The sequence below is a fragment of the Limulus polyphemus genome, unplaced genomic scaffold (genome assembly GCF_000517525.1).
Source record: "Limulus polyphemus unplaced genomic scaffold, Limulus_polyphemus-2.1.2 Scaffold1506, whole genome shotgun sequence".
Taxonomy (NCBI): domain Eukaryota; kingdom Metazoa; phylum Arthropoda; class Merostomata; order Xiphosura; family Limulidae; genus Limulus; species Limulus polyphemus.
The window spans coordinates 40,079-46,415 of record NW_013667116.1 but is presented as its reverse complement, the minus strand read 5'-3'; the positions used below and the strand labels follow the sequence as shown (position 1 = coordinate 46,415).

The 6,337-nt window shown below is 33.1% G+C and overlaps 1 protein-coding gene across 2 annotated transcripts in view; it reads right to left on the bottom strand.

Moving 5' to 3' along the window:
- LOC106463863 (ninein-like protein) overlaps window positions 1-6,337 on the bottom strand; it is a 156,543-nt gene that overhangs the window by 141,107 nt on the left and 9,099 nt on the right. The window contains exon 1 of one of the 2 annotated variants that reach the window (XM_022391484.1): window positions 1,207-1,343. The exons of the other annotated variant lie outside the window; for it this stretch is intronic. The gene's annotated coding sequence lies outside the window, so the exon portion shown is untranslated. Of the gene's footprint in view, window positions 1-1,206; window positions 1,344-6,337 lie in introns of those variants that run through there. 2 annotated transcript variants of the gene reach the window in all.

The following is a 6,337-nucleotide window of genomic DNA, read 5'->3' as shown; positions in this document are numbered from 1 at the left end:
CATCAGGTCAGAATACTATAGAGACCGACAACACCTTACACACACTGACCTGAAGACGAAAGACTTTCGAAACGTCGTCCTCTACATTTGCGTATCTACAACAGGCAGTTGCCGTCCATTCTACAAAGTTTCATCAAAGGTTATGCGATGTCAACATTATCTTGTCTGCAACTGTACAAACACAAGCATCTCGGACGTGTGTTTTAAAACAGTGGTTCTTAAACCTATATTTCTTTATCTCGCCAGACCAGAAAAGTATCTATATGCTATCTACAGGGTTCTTTCCATAATTATACAACCTTCCACGAACCACCTGAAGGAAGTTCACGAACAACCCGTGATTACCGAACCAGGGGTTGATAACCACTGTTTTAGACCAACAGTTCCCAACCTTTTTATGCCGTGTACCTCAGACGGTCCTTTGATTCAGCGGCGTAACCCTGAAGCATAAAAACAAAAAACAACTTAATAGTAGTTTATATTAATAAAAAAGGTAAATCAAAATATAAATTCAAGGATGAAGTAATAATACGCAAAATTTGAGTATGCTGGCTAGTGAAATGAATCATCGAGACTGTTCTCCAATACTTTGCATGTGTTTATCTTCTTTCTAACGTTTTTCAAAAGTTCTCGGGTACCACTGCTTTAGGCACTAAATAAGTGTTTGTAATGCAATTAGGATAAGTTTCACAAGATCAAACGGTTATTAGGTTACATATTTATAAGAATTATATGGTATTTGAGCTAGAAGTTTCTAAAAGAAACTATAAGTGTGAGGGATTCGAACCCGCGACACGTGCTTGCTGGATAGATACTTTAACCGTAATACCAAACATATGAATCGACACTATGCCAACAGCTGAAAGTACACAGAAATGGTTAAAATCGCAGTTATAGGTAAAATAATTATGTAGTTAAGAATTACGGCCAAATAACCTTCCTCAACTTTGTTAATGATATTGTTTTGGGCGTTTTTTATTTACACGATTCTACTTTTCATTACAACAACACCTACAGCATAATTGTATATCAATGAAGAGGGCGTGCCCTTTTTAAAACAAATCTTGCTTTTTGTCATATTTCAATTAATCAAACTGGCTAACTCAAAATTTAATGCCGCAAAAACATCTTTAAAACACTCGACATAAGACTACCTACAAAACCTGTCTTGTCTGCAGTGGGTTATCTAAAATTATGAATACTTACCACATAGTTCACTGTAAATCTTACCGTCCACTATATTTTTGTTGATTTGTTGAATCTGGGAATTGCTTAATGACTATCCAACAACCTTAGTTGCATTCCACAACCAACAGGTCTGTACAAATAGCGCGGGAAGCAGACAATAAAGGCGTACGAAGTTGCATACCATGTATAACAATTGCTTGGGCAACATCGATATTAGCAGGGGAAGAAAAAAAAAACATCAACCTTGAAATTGTAATCGCTGTGTAGAGGGCAATCATGATATGTGTGTGTGTAGATACTTTTGTAAGGTGTTTTTTATATACGTAATGTATTAGGTTTTGGGATTACTGTGTAACTTAATAAAACCAAACTGAAACTGACAATTTCTCACTTACATACATGTAAGGTAAACTGTTGTTGCACAGCACAAATGCATAATCTCCATTATTTGTTATTTCTAACCTTTACACGCCACTGAAGGACTACTTTCCAAAAGCACTCGTTTTATTGGGTTTCTTGGTGTAAGGAGTGACAAGAGCCTCTTCCCAGTGAGAGGGCTGACGTGGGCTAGACAATAGATCAAGGGGCTACAGTTAAGCTTGGGGGCACAATACTGTAGTTTTTGTAAAGTGAACCAGCTTTTGCGAGGGATAAAGGTTAGGCTAAGGCACATTTTGGGGTAGCTTCAACACCCACCCACCCTGCTTAGTATAATTAAATTATAGAGATCTGTGTCATTATAAATAGCAAATTGGTTTTGGAGAAGTCCTCATTTGTTCCAGTGGACTTCTGTCTTCACACAAATACTTCATTATAATTAACCTTCAACCCACATTAGATCACTTCTAACCCAAAGGTTAATTATAGTAAAGTAAAGTATTTGTGTGAAGACAGAAGTCTCCTGGCACAGTGAACCCATATTAGATCACTTCTAACCCTTGATCACTGTGCCAGGAGACTTCTTTCTTCACACAAATACTTTACTTTACTATAATTAACCTTCAACCCACATTAGATCACTTCTAACCCTTGATCACTGTGCCAGGAGACTTCTGTCTTCACACAAATACTTTACTTTACTATAATTAATCTTCAACCCACATTAGACTACTTCTAACCCTTTATCACTGTTGTATGTTTAATACTTTTCAATAGCAGTCTACCTTTAAAAAAAAAAAGAGACAGAAAATGACAGTTAAGACAGTTAAGGTATTTATAGACAAACTTTTTGAAGTTTCAAAATAACAAAAAAGGGCAAGTTTATAAATTACTGCCGAGTTAAACTCTACTACATAATTTACAATTATACTATACTCTCCAATATTCTTACTGTTAAATAAGTGAACTAACATTGCCTGTATTTTGTGGTATTTGTACCAAAGCATGTAAAATAAGTCTCATAAGCCAATTAACACATCACTTTACAAATTAAACAAGTTAAGTATCAACTGTACATGATGTTCAACAGCACTAGTTATATTACACTAGGAAACTAGTACATGTAATAGTAGTTGTATCAACTGTAGATGATGTTCAACAGCACTAGTTATATTACACTAGGAAGCTAGTACATGTAACTTTAGTTTACCAACTGTAGATGATGATCAAGAGCCCTCTTATGTACCACTAAATGTAATTTTAGCTGTAGCAATCACAGGAGATGTTCAAGAGGACTTTATATATATATACATACACCACTAGAAAACTACTACATTTAATTTTAGCTGTACTAATCACAGGAGATGTTCAAGAGTGCTTTTTTGTATACTAGAGAACTTATAAAATTGTACAAAGAAGAAAATATGGCTATGTAAAAGTATTCTTAAGGTTCCAGAAGAAAAGTACATGTAATTGTAGTTATATCAATTGTACATGATGTTCAACAGCACTAGTTATATTACACTATGAAACTAGTACATGTAATAGTAGTTTTATCAACTGTACATGATGTTCAACAGCACTACTTATATTGCACTAGGAAACTACCACATTTAATAGTAGTTTTATCAACTGTACATGATGTTCAACAGCACTAGTTATATTACACTATGAAACTAGTACATGTAATAGTAGTAGTTTCCTAGTGTAATATAACTAGTGCTGTTGAACATCATGTACAGTTGATATAACTACTATTACATGTACTAGTTTCATAGTGTAATATAACTAGTTGTTGATATAACTACAATTACATGTAGTAGTTTCATAGTGTAATATAACTAGTGCTGTTGAACATCATCTACAGTTGGTAAACTAAAGTTACATGTACTAGCTTCCTAGTGTAATATAACTATTGCTGTTGAACATCATCTACTGTTGATATAACTACAATTACATGTAGTAGTTTCATAGTGTAATATAACTAGTGCTGTTGAACATCATCTACAGTTGATATAACTACAATTACATGTACTAGTTTCATAGTGTAATATAACTAGTGCTGTTGAACATCATCTACAGTTGATATAACTACAATTACATGTACTAGTTTCATAGTGTAATATAACTAGTGCTGTTGAACATCATGTACATTTGATATAACTACAATTACATGTACTAGTTTCCTAGTGTAATATAACTAGTGCTGTTGAACATCATGTACAGTTGATAAAACTACAATTACATGTAGTAGTTTCATAGTGTAATATAACTAGTGCTGTTGAACATCATGTACATTTGATACAACTACTATTACATGCACTAGTTTCCTAGTACATAAGAATAAGAAGTGATCTTATTGAAGTTTACAAGATCAATGAAATAAAGACTTCAAAAAAAGAATAAGAAGTGATTTTAATGAAGTTTACAAGATCAATGAAATAAAGGTTTCAAAAAAGGATAAGAGGTGATCTTATTGAAGCTTACAAGATCAATAAAATAAAGACTTCAAAAAAAAGAATAAGAAGTGATCTTAATGAAGTTTACAAGATCAATCATATAAAGGTTTCAAAAAAGAATAAGAAGTGATCTTATTGAAGGTTACAAGATCAATGAAAAAAAGCTATTAAAAAAAAGGATAAGAGATGATCTTATTGAAGCTTACAAGATCAATGAAATAACGGCTTCTGATTTCTTTGTACTGAGTTCTGAAAACAGGATGCCAAATGTAAGTTCAAGATTTGCAACAGACAGGCAAGGTTTCAGTTAAGATAGTTATATTTTCTAACAGGGTGATTAAGTTATGGAGTGAGTTGCTGTCAGTAGTAGATAAAACCCACATATTACAAGATCATAACAGGTGAATCAATAATTTTCTTAAAAATAAAGAGTGGATTTAATTTTATCTGTTGTTTCTCTTTGAGGGATGTGAGTGCAGGAAAAACCTTGAGGGAACAAATGGTCCTTTGTTTTTTGTATTTTAAATTAAATTTCAACTTTCTTCATGAACAAATTGGAGACTCTTTAAAAGAAACGTATTTCAACATCACTCATACAGTAGAAGAACAAAACATATACAGCTAAGATCTGTTCAAGTAACAGATATATTTGTTTGTGTGTGTGTGTGTGTTAAATACAAATTCTGTAATTCATACAGAGAACTTCAGGTTTACGGAAAGCCAACTTTACAAGGTTGGTATTAGAATAGCCCACTAATAGTGAAATTTCTATTTTTTCCAAGATGTTTTTTTTTTTCTTATACAGTATAAATGTATCATTGGAATTCAGCTGCACTCATCGAACACTACACTAGTATAAACTTTTATAGAGAAACACCTGGTTTTATTGTACATGTGAAAGTACCTCTACTGTATTGACAAATGGATGAGGTAATTTCCCAGTGCTAAACACACACACACATATATATATATATATATACATATACAGACATACAATGTATGTGTACATTTATAATAGAAGTTATTTGAGAGCAGGTACTTACTTAAAACAACCTGAAAGAGATACATGTCACCTTGAAGTTCACATACAATCAGTAAGCAACCAGTATACAAACCTTCATTTCCAGTATACTGGGTATGTTCAATTCTTAGAAATGAATCATCCTAGCAAGATCAGCTCAGTGCTTAGTCACTTTCAGAAAGAAATACTTAGCAATAATTATTTTATAGTTTTAAACTACATTTGCAATTGTACTTTAAATTACATTTTATTTTCATTAGTAACAAAACCCAATTAACTAACTATCAACAGTATACTGGTAGTCTATGGCTCAACTAAATTATTTTTCAAATAATGCAGTTGGTGAAGCTAGATTAAAGTAATTAACACAGAAACCAAAAGCAGTTGTCACATAAATAAAATTTAGCTCTCATCTCCCACATTATTACTTTTCTTGTTTTGTCAGTGAGAAAAATACAAGAATTTATAAAAATACTTTCAAAGCACTTGGTAGAAGTTGTGTATGTATTGTCCATAATAAAAACACAGTAAAGAGAAGGTTATTTATTTTTTATACAATATTTCATTGTGAACTTACAACCATCAATACATCACCATTTAATGAACAACTTTTAAGACTTGATTATTTTTTATTTTCTTGAACTTTGCAAGAATCTTCACTAACAAACAACTTTAAGGAGATGCATATTTAGCAAAATTTGTGTAAATGTTGTTATAATGAGTTTTATCATTGGGCAGGTTCTTTTTGGATTATTTGACAAAAATGATGCTAAGTTCAGTCCACATAATGAAAATGAATTTATTTATTTATTCAACAACATTGGCTATAGGCTATGTTTACTTTGATGTAAGTCATAGGCCTAGGTTTACAAACAAGCTTTTCAACGTAAAACTCTGAATCTACCCGAGGCCTAATAAATTTATAACAAACGATACCTAATTTAAAGAACGGTTTACAGAAGTACTACCTCTTACTGAATAACTTTAGTCAATCAATCTTCTCTCTGTCAATTTCCTACTCAATCACACACTGAATATTTCACTCAGTAACTAACTGCTTACAAGTAGATTAGCTTCAGTTGGCAGGGTTAGACTCCCTGGATGGGGTCCGCGAGACGCCGCAGACCAATGGCTGTTAACGCTGCAGGATATGGAGAGAAACCGGGCTCAGTGGCGGTCGTGCTGTAGGCATCTTATTGGTTTGTCTGCCTAATCTTGTCTGTCTGCCAAGTCCACTGGCGAGCGAGGCATGTTATGATGCGTGGCAGTGAAAGCCGCAAGGAAGCTGTCG